General features: G+C 35.5%; 1 protein-coding gene across 1 annotated transcript in view; it reads right to left on the reverse strand.

The window, feature by feature from the left end:
• LOC134718317 (uncharacterized) overlaps window positions 1-10,854 on the reverse strand; it is a 402,856-nt gene that overhangs the window by 210,461 nt on the left and 181,541 nt on the right. The window lies entirely within an intron of this gene.

Below are 10,854 nucleotides of genomic sequence, written 5' to 3' on the forward strand. Positions count from 1 at the left end.
CAGTGTTTTATACCATCCGTGCTCATAATAAATATAACACACCAGTGTTTTATACCATCTGTGCTCATAACAAATATAACATACCAGTGTTTTATACCATCTGTGCTCATAATAAATATAACATACCAATGTTTTATACCATCTGTGCTCATAATAAATATAACATACCAGTGTTTTATACCATCTGTGCTCATAATAAATATAACATACCAGTGTTTTATACCATCTGTGCTCATAATAAATATAACACACTAGTGTTTTATACCATCTGTGCTCATAATAAATATAACATACCAGTGTTTTATACCATTTGTGCTCATAATAAATATAACATACCAATGTTTTATACCATCTGTGCTCATAATAAATATAATATACCAGTGTTTTATACCATCCGTGCTCATAATAAATATAACACACCAGTATTTTATACCATCTGTGCTCATAACAAATATAACATAACAGTGTTTTATACCATCTGTGCTCATAATAAATAGAACATACCAGTGTTTTATACCATCTGTGCTCATAATAAATATAACATACCAGTGTTTTATACCATCTGTGCTCATAATAAATATAACACACCAATGTTTTATACCATCTGTGCTCATAATAAATATAACATACCAATGTTTTATACCATCTGTGCTCATAATAAATATAACATACCAGTGTTTAATACCATCTGTGCTCATAATAAATATAACACACCAGTGTTTTATACCATCTGTGCTCATAATAAATATAACATACCAATGTTTTATACCATATGTGCTCATAATAAATATAACACACCAGTGTTTTATACCATCTGTGCTCATAATAAATATAACATACCAGTGTTTTATACCATCTGTGCTCATAATAAATATAACATACCAGTGTTTTATACCATCTGTGCTCATAATAAATATAACATACCAATGTTTTATACCATCTGTGCTCATAATAAATATAACATACCAGTGTTTTATACCATCTGTGCTCATAATAAATATAACATACCAGTGTTTTATACCATCTGTGCTCATAATAAATATAACACACCAGTGTTTTATACCATATATGCTCATAATAAATATAACACACCAATGTTTTATACCATCTGTGCTCATAATAAATATAACATACCAGTGTTTTATACCATCTGTGCTCATAATAAATATAACATACCAATGTTTTATACCATATGTGCTCATAATAAATATAACACACCAATGTTTTATACCATCTGTGCTCATAATCTAAAAACCAACAATACACTAGTACTACTACTAACATAAAGCAGTTACATACATGTAATTTATAAAAATATGTACACATCCAAGAGAAGCACTGGAATTTTATGGTTATAGAAAAACAACAACAGAAAGACTAAAATCTAACAGCATGCTGTCATAAATGAAAGAAGAAAACAAAGCACTAATTGTGTCAAATACACTTACAGATAAAAATACATATATAAATAACACACTTCAAAAGTCAGAATTGTTTGAATTCAATCAACTACTGATTGCGGTTATCAGATTTGTCTTTCAAAACTTTCCTTAGTGGCTTTTCATGCTGTGTTGTGGTGTTAGGCATTTGTAGTTGCACTGCACTTGCTAAGGAATTTCCACGGATTGTTAGAAATAAGGAAACACATGATTCCATGATATGCCTGTTGATTTGTTGAGTAATATTTTGTATTTGCCAGAATACCTTGTCCATGCTTTGAACGGCTACTGTTCCGGAAAGGACTATTAATTATGTTTTCCAATGCTTTGAACGGCTACTGTTCCGGAAAGGACTATTCATTATGTTTTCCAATGCTTTGAACGGCTACTATTCCGGAAAGGACTATGCATATGTTTTCCAATGCTTTGAACGGCTACTGTTCCGGAAATGACTATTCATTATGTTTTCCAATGCTTTGAACGGCTACTGTTCCGGAAAGGACTATTCATTATGTTTTCTAATGCTTGTTGATAGGAAGTTTAAAAAAACTTTGTAAATTCTTCTTGGGACATACTAAATAAAGGCAACAGTAGTATACCGCTGTTCCAAACTCATAAATCCATGGACAAAAAACAAAATCGGGGCAACAAACCAAAACCGAGGGAAACGCATTAAATATAAGAGGAGAACAACGACACAACACCGAAACGCAACAGCACACAGAAACGGACCAAGCAACAGACAATACACCACGAGAATAACAAATATAACATCAAAACCAAATACATAAATATGGGATAGACAAGTACCGTGCCACGTCTTATCTCAAAAATAAGAGAAAACAGAAACGACTCAACGTTAAAATGCAACACACACACAGAAACGAACAATTTTATAACAATGACAATCTGCCTGACTTGGTACAGGACACTTTTAAAGGGGAATAAAAGTGGTGGGTTGAACCTGGTTAAAAGATGTGTTTTGTTGTATTTTTCTGTACTCCCATCTTTTCTGTGCTCAGAAACTATGAAACAAGAAAAAAATATTGCATTTTTTCTACATTTTACATTTATTATAGACTAATAGATCATTATTCCAGTTTCACATGTGATACATGCACTTCATTTTTTTATACGACCGCAAAAATTGAAAAAAATGTTGGTCGTATATTGGTATCACGTTGGCGTCGTCGTCCGAAGACATTTGGTTTTCGCACTCTAACTTTAGTAAAAGTATATAGAAATCTATGAAATTTAAACACAAGGTTTATGACCATAAAAGGAAGGTTGGGATTGATTTTGGGTGTTTTGGTCCCAACAGTTAAGGAATTAGGGGCCAAAAAGGGCCCAAATAAGCATTTTTCTTGGTTTTCGCACAATAACTTCAGTATAAGTAAACAGAAATCTATGAAATTTTAACATAAGGTCTATACCACAAAAGGAAGGTTGGGATTGATTTTGGGAGTTTTATTCCCAACAGTTTAGGAATTAGGGGCCAAAAACAGGTCCCAAATAAGCATTTTTCTTGGTTTTTGCACAATAACTTTAGTATAAGTTAATAGAAATCTATGAAATTTTAAAACAAGGTTTATGACCACAAAAGGAAGGTTTGGATTGATTTTGGGAGTTTTGGTCCAAACGAATTAGGGGCCAAAAGGGTCAAAAATTAAACTTTGTTTGATTTCATCAAAAAATGAATTATTGGGGTTCTTTAATATGCCAAATCTAACCGTGTATTCAATTTTTAATTGTTGGTCCTGTTTTCAAATTGGTCTACATGAAGGTCCAAAGGGTCCAAAATTAAACTTAGCTTGATTTAAACAAAAATTGAATTATTGGGGTTCTTTGATATGCTGAATCTAAACAAGTACTTAGATTTTTGATTATGGGCCCAGTTGGTCCAAATAGGGGTCCAAAATTATTATATTAAGTATTGTACAATAGCAAGAAATTTTCAATTGCACAGTATTCCGCAATAGCAAGAAATCTTCAATTGCACAGTATTGTGCAATAGCAAGAAATCTTCAATTGCACAGTATTGCGCAATAGCAAGAAATATCTAATTGCACAATATTGCGCAATAGCAAGAAATTTTCAATTGCACAGTTTTGCGCAATAGCAAGAAATATTCAATTGCACAGTATTGTCCCGTATTCAAATTGGTCTACATTAAGGTCCAAAGGGTCAAAAATTAAACTTTGTTTGATTTCAACAAAAATTGAATATATGGGGTTCTTTAATATGCTGAATCTAACCATGTATTCAGATTTTTTATATTTGGGCCCGGTTATCAAATTGGTCCACATTGAATTCTAAAGGGTCCAAAATTGAACATTATTTGATTTCATCAAAAATTGAATTATTGGGGTTCTATGATATGCTGAATCTAACCATGTATTTAGATTTTGGATATTGGACCGTAATAGGTAAATGTCCAATTTAAAAAAAAATTAAGTTTTTAAGTTTAAGTTCTTAGACCACATTCATTCTGTGTCAGAAACCTATTTTGTGTCAACTTTTTAATTACAATCCAAATTCAGAGCTGTATCAAGCTTAAATGTTGTGTCCATACTTGCCCCAACTGTTCAGGGTTCGACCTCTGCGGTCATATAAAGCTGCGCCCTACGGAGCATCTGGTTATTTCTTGAAAACAGTAAAATAAACTTAAAAGTTAAACTTTTTTGTTACTTTTAAAAATAATTTTAATGTCACACCTAACACAGTAGAGGGGCATCATGCTATCCAGACCCTGGGTCAGTCCATCCCTGATCATGCTATTTTTTATGAAAATGTAGAGTTTAATAATATAATTGTTTTAATTTGATACCAACTTTTATACAATTTTTTGTTAGGTTGCTGTCTCAATAGTGCTTCTGTGTCATTAGATATAATTGCAAACATAACATGATTTGAAAAAACTTATATTTTATTTTTTTAACCTCATTTGATACTGTTATATATAGGCTGGGAACAGTAAAATTACAATACATGTATATGTATATTATGTCCCAGATATAAGTAAAACAAATAGAGCTGAGTACAAATTTATGTCTTGAGATGTCATGTTGTAGTACTATCCAATAGCTATTAATAAGGGCAGCGTCTATAATCCCTAGCCATAAAGAACAACCGAGACAATGGTTCAGAAAGTGGGTGTTCCCAACGCGTATTTTATCGAATTTGACTTTATTTCTATGTTTCGAGCGAAATTCTCGGCCTTACAGAATGCTTACCCCAGAAATTCTTTACCCTCCCGCTGTAGTACTATTCAATAGCTATTGTTTAGAGCAGAGTCTATAATCCTTAGACAAACAGAACTGCCGAGGCAATAGCTAGGTTGGAAAGTGCCCAATGCGTATTTTATCAAATTTGACTTTTTTTCCGTGTTACGAACGAAATTTTCGGCCTTTCAGAATGCTTACCCCAGAAACTCTTTATCCTCACGTTGTAGTACTATCCAATAGCTATTAATTAGGGCAGCGTCTATAATCCCTAGCCATAAAGAACAACCGAGACAATGGGTCGGAAAGTGGGCGTCCCAAACGCGTATGTTATCGAATTTGGCTTTATTTCTATGTTTCGAGCAAAATTGTCGGCCTTACAGAATGCTTACACCAGAAATTCTTTATCCTCACATTGTAGTACTATCCCTATCCAATAGCTATTAATTAGGTTAGCGTCTATAACCCCTAGCCATACAGAAATGCCGAGGCAATAGGTTGGAAAGTGCCCAATGCGTATTTTATCAAATTTGACTTTTTTTCCGTGTTACTGACAAACATTTCGGCCTTTCAAAATGCTTCCCCCAGAAATTCTTTATCTTCACCTTGTAGTACTATCCAATGGCTATTAATTAGTGCAGCGTCTATAATCCCTAGCCATAAAGAACAACCGAGACAATGGGTCGGAAAGTGGGTGTCCCCAACGCGTATTTTATCGAATTTGGCTTTATTTCTGTTTCGAGCGAAATTTTCGGCCTTACAGAATGCTTACACCAGAAATTCTTTACCCTCCCGCTGTAGTACTATTTAATAGCTATTGTTTAGAGCAGAGTCTATAATCCCTAGCCATACAGAACTGCCGAGGCAAAAGGTTGGAAAGTGCCCAATGCGTATTTCATCAAAGAGGGAGGGCCAATTTGCCGGAGATATGTTTTATTCGATAAGATAGGTAAATCATGTTTTAAATAGCCCGATAGATGCTAATTATAGTACAAGAAAATACGTCACATTATTTATTTTCATACCTTGAACAGGTATTCCTACAAAAACAAGGCCAAGGCTATTGTTTTTTTTTTTAATTGATTTTATTTTATTATTAACATCCTTACAGCAAGGTGGCATACAACGTAACTTGTCAAGGAGCCAAATAATATCGAACAAATTCAAATCGTGATTTTCTCATTCTGAATATACATTTATGTATATCTGTATTTGTCCTGGTCTTTTAATGTTTTATCGTCTATAAGATAAGATAAGATAATACATGTACATATTTTGACCGGAGAACATCCTACATCAGTTGGTCATAGATCAATGTTATATTGTCGTTTCTGTCATTTTCAAAAAATCGGTCCTTCGTTGTGATACAAATGCAACAGCTTCTTGATGTTTTACCTACAATCACGATTTGTAGTGTAACTGATTTGTTCTCACGGTTCTGTTGTTTTATTTTCTGATGCCTTGGTACCAGTGTAGGGACGGTGGTAAAAATTTCAGTACTAGTATCTATACAGTTTGTGAATTTGCGACAACATTGTTGTTGCCTGCATTTGTAACATATAATACCATCTTCTTAAAAGGTTTCGAAAAAATGTTTGTGTTGTTTTGAAACTTGTATACAATGGCCTTATTTGAAGTTATGTGTATATTACACCCGCAACATTTAGAATTCATTGCTATAGAATTAATTCTCGTGTTATTGGATATGTTCAGTTCAACGGCAGTTGTTCCTTGAACATATGTAATAAATGTAAACACATGAATAGAAAGTAAGTCAAGAGTATGGACAGTCATAGGAATGCACACAATAACCGATACAGTATTTTTTTCTTTGATACATGTAAATTGAGAAACTGTTTAACTATATAGTTAAAATAAACCAGAATGACTCTATGAATTAAGCAAACATCCAAAAAAATATGTGTTTATAGAGACATTAAAATTTAATATAAAAACACAAAAAATGCACTTCGTTTTGAGTGAGATTCGAACCCTTTTATCAAAACCATCAGTCAATAGTAGTTCAGTTCTGCGCTTTACGGATTGAGCTACGGCGTTACATATATATATACATCTGTTATTAAAAAGCTATATAGGTACAATTTATCGATGTTACAAATTTTTCTTTAAAAAGTTGTTTTTATGTAATAAGGACACACTAAACCAATTTCATTTTAAAGTGAAAAAGTAGAATAAATAACAACAGTCTTAAAAAGCATAACTTTTTTTGGTTTGAAATGTCCCTCTGGGGGGATTCCCTGTTTTTCTTACCTAAAACACACGAAAATCCGCATATTGGACTTTCATCCTTTTTTAGGGTTAAATTATCTATTGATCACACATATCATAATATATGTAAATCGATATATTGATCAAAAAGCATTATTATTTTTGGTTTCTATTGTAAATTTTATTCTGTCGGCACTTTTTGAAATTGGCCCTTCTGTGAAAAAAATCCCCGGCAAATTGGCCCTACCTCTTTGACTTTTTTTTCGTGTTACGGACGAAATTTTCGGCCTTTCAGAATGCTTACCCCAGAAACTCTTTATCCTCACGTTGTAGTACTATCCAATAGCTATTAATTAGAGCAGCGTCTATAATCCCTAGCCATAAAGAACTGCCGAGGCAATAGGTTGAAAAGTGCCCAATGCGTATTTTATCAAATTTGGCTTTATTTCTATGTTTCGAGCGAAATTTTCGCCCTTACAGAATGCTTACCCCAGAAATTCTTTATCCTCACGTTGTAGTACTATCCAATAGCTATTAATAAGGACAGCTTCTATAATCCCTAGCCTTGAAGAACAACATAGACAATGGGTCGGAAAGTGGGTGTCCCCAACGAGTATGTTATCGAATTTGGCTTTATTTCTATGTTTCGAGCGAAATTTTCTCCCTTACAGAATGCTTACCCCAGAAATTCTTTACCCTCCCGCTGTAGTACTATTCAATAGCTATTGTATAGAGCAGAGTCTATAATCCCTAGCCATACAGAACTGCCGAGGCAATAGGTTGGAAAGTGCCCAATGCGTAATTTATTTGACTTTTTTTCCGTGTTACGGACGAAATTTTCGGCCTTTCAAAATGCTTACCCAAGAAATTCTTTATCCTCACGTTGTAGTACTATCCAATAGCTATTAATTAGGGCAGCGTCTATAATCCCTAGCCATAAAGAACAACCGAGACAATGGGTCGGAAAGTGGGTGTCCCCAACGCGTATTATATCGAATTTGGCTTTATTTTTATGTTTCGAGCGAAATTATCGGCCTTAGAGCATGCTTACCTTAGAAATTCTTTACCCTCCCGCTGTAGTTCTATTTAATAGCTATTGTTAAGAGCAGAGTTTATAATCCCTAGACATACAGAACTGCCGAGGCAATAGGTTGGAAAGTGCCCAATGCGTATTTTATCAAATTTGACTTTTTTTCCGTGTTACGGACGAAATTTTCGGCCTTTCAAAATACTTACCCCAGAGACTCTTTATCCTCACGTTGTAGTACTTTCCAATGGCTATTAATTAGGGCAGCGTCTATAATCCCTAGCCATAAAGAACAACCGAGACAATTGGTCGGAAAGTGGGTGTCCCCAACGCGTATTTTATCGAATTTGGCTTTATTTCTATGTTTCGAGCGAAATTTTCGGCCTTACAGAATGCTTACCCCAGAAATTCTTTACCCTCCTGCTGTAGTACTATCCAATAGCTATTAATAAGGGCAGCGTGTATAATCGCTAGCCATAAAGAACAACCGGGACAATGGGTCGGAAAGTGGGTGTCCCCAACGCGTATTTTATCGAATTTGGCTTTATTTCTATGTTTCGAGCGAAATTTTCGGCCTAACAGAATGCTTACCCCCAGAAATTCTTTACCCTCCCGCTGTAGTACTATTCAATAGCTATTATGTAGGGCAGAGTCTATAATCCCTAGCCATACAGAACTGCCGAGGCAATAGGTTGGAAAGTGCCCAATACGTATTTTATCGAATTTGACTTTTTTTCCGTGTTACGGACGAAATTTTCGGCTTTTCAGAATGCTTACCCCAGAAATTCTTTATCCTCACGTTGTAGTACTATCCAATAGCTATTAATTAGGGCAGCGTCTATAATCCCTAGCCATACAGAACAACCGAGACAATGGGTCGGAAAGTGGGTTTCCCCAACGCGTATTTTATCGAATTTGGCTTTATATCTATGTTTCGAGCGAAATTTTCGGCCTTACAGAATGCTTACCTCAGAAATTCTTTACCCTACCGCTGTAGTATTATTCAATAGCTATTGTTTAGAGCAGAGTCTATAATCCCTAGCCATACAGAACTGCCGAGGCAATAGGTTGGAAAGTGCCCAATGCGTATTTGATCAAATTTGACTTTTTTTCCGTGTTACGGACGAAATTTTCGGCCTTTCAGAATGCTTACCCCAGAAATTCTTTATCCTCACGTTGTAGTTCTATCCACTAGCTATTAATTAGGGCAGCGTCTATAATCCCTATCCATAAAGAACAACCGAGACAATGGGTCGCAAAGTCGGTGTCCCCAACGCGTATGTTATCGAATTTGGCTTTATTTCTATGTTTCGAGTGAAATTTTCGGCCTTACAAAATGCTTACCCCAGAAATTCTTTACCCTCCCGCTGTAGTACTATTCAATAGCTATTATATAGAGCAGAGTATATAATCCCTAGCCATACAGAACTGCCGAGGCAATAGGTTGGAAAGTGCCTAATGCGTATTTTATCAAATTTGACTTTTTTTCCGTGTTACGGACGAAATTTTCGGCCTTTCAGGAAATTTTCGGCCTTGCAGAATGCTTACCCCAGAAATTCTTTATCCTAACGTTGTAGTAATATCCAATAGCTATTAGTTAGGGCAGCGTCTATAATCCCTAGCCATAAAGAACAACCGAGACAATGGGTCGCAAAGTGGGTGTCCCCAACGCGTATTTTATCGAATTTGGCTTTATTTTTATGTTTCTAGCGAAATTATCGGCCTTACAGAATGCTTACCCCAGAAATTCTTTACCCTCCCGCTGTAGTACTATTCAATAGCTATTATGTAGGGCAGAGTATATAATCCCTAGCCATACAGAACTGCCGAGGCAATAGGTTGGAAAGTCCCCAACGCGTATTTTATCGAATTTGACTTTTTTTCCGTGTTACGGACGAAATTTTCGGCTTTTCAGAATGCTTACCCCAGAAATTCTTTATCCTCACGTTGTAGTTCTATCCAATAGCTATTAGTTAGGGCAGCGTCTATAATCCCTAGCCATAAAGAACAACCGAGACAATGGGTCGGAAAGTGGGTTTCCCCAACGCGTATTTTATCGAATTTGGCTTTATATCTATGTTTCGAGCGAAATTTTCGGCCTTACAGAATGCTTACCCCAGAAATTCTTTACCCTCCCGCTGTAGTACTATTCAATAGCTATTATGTAGGGCAGAGTATATAATCCCTAGCCATACAGAACTGCCGAGGCAATAGGTTGGAAAGTCCCCAACGCGTATTTTATCGAATTTGACTTTTTTTCCGTGTTACGGACGAAATTTTCGGCTTTTCAGAATGCTTACCCCAGAAATTCTTTATCCTCACGTTGTAGTTCTATCCAATAGCTATTAGTTAGGGCAGCGTCTATAATCCCTAGCCATAAAGAACAACCGAGACAATGGGTCGGAAAGTGGGTTTCCCCAACGCGTATTTTATCGAATTTGGCTTTATATCTATGTTTCGAGCGAAATTTTCGGCCTTACAGAATGCTTACCCCAGAAATTTTGTACCCTCCCGCTGTATTATTATTCAATAGCTATTGTTTAGAGCAGAGTCTATAATCCCTAGCCATACAGAACTGCCGAGGCAATAGGTTGGAAAGTGCCCAATGCGTATTTTATCAAATTTGACTTTTTTTCCGTGTTACGGACGAAATTTTCGGCCTTTCAGGAAATTTTCGGCCTTGCAGAATGCTTACCCCAGAAATTCTTTATCCTAACGTTGTAGTAATATCCAATAGCTATTAGTTAGGGCAGCGTCTATAATCCCTAGCCATAAAGAACAACCGAGACAATGGGTCGGAAAGTGGGTGTCCCCAACGCGTATTTTATCGAATTTGGCTTTATTTCTATGTTTCGAACGAAATTTCCGGCCTTACAGAATGCTTACCCCAGAAATTCTTTACCCTCCCGCTGTAGTACTATTCAATAGCTATTGTGCA

This window comes from Mytilus trossulus, chromosome 5 (genome assembly GCF_036588685.1).
Source record: "Mytilus trossulus isolate FHL-02 chromosome 5, PNRI_Mtr1.1.1.hap1, whole genome shotgun sequence".
Classification (NCBI taxonomy): domain Eukaryota; kingdom Metazoa; phylum Mollusca; class Bivalvia; order Mytilida; family Mytilidae; genus Mytilus; species Mytilus trossulus.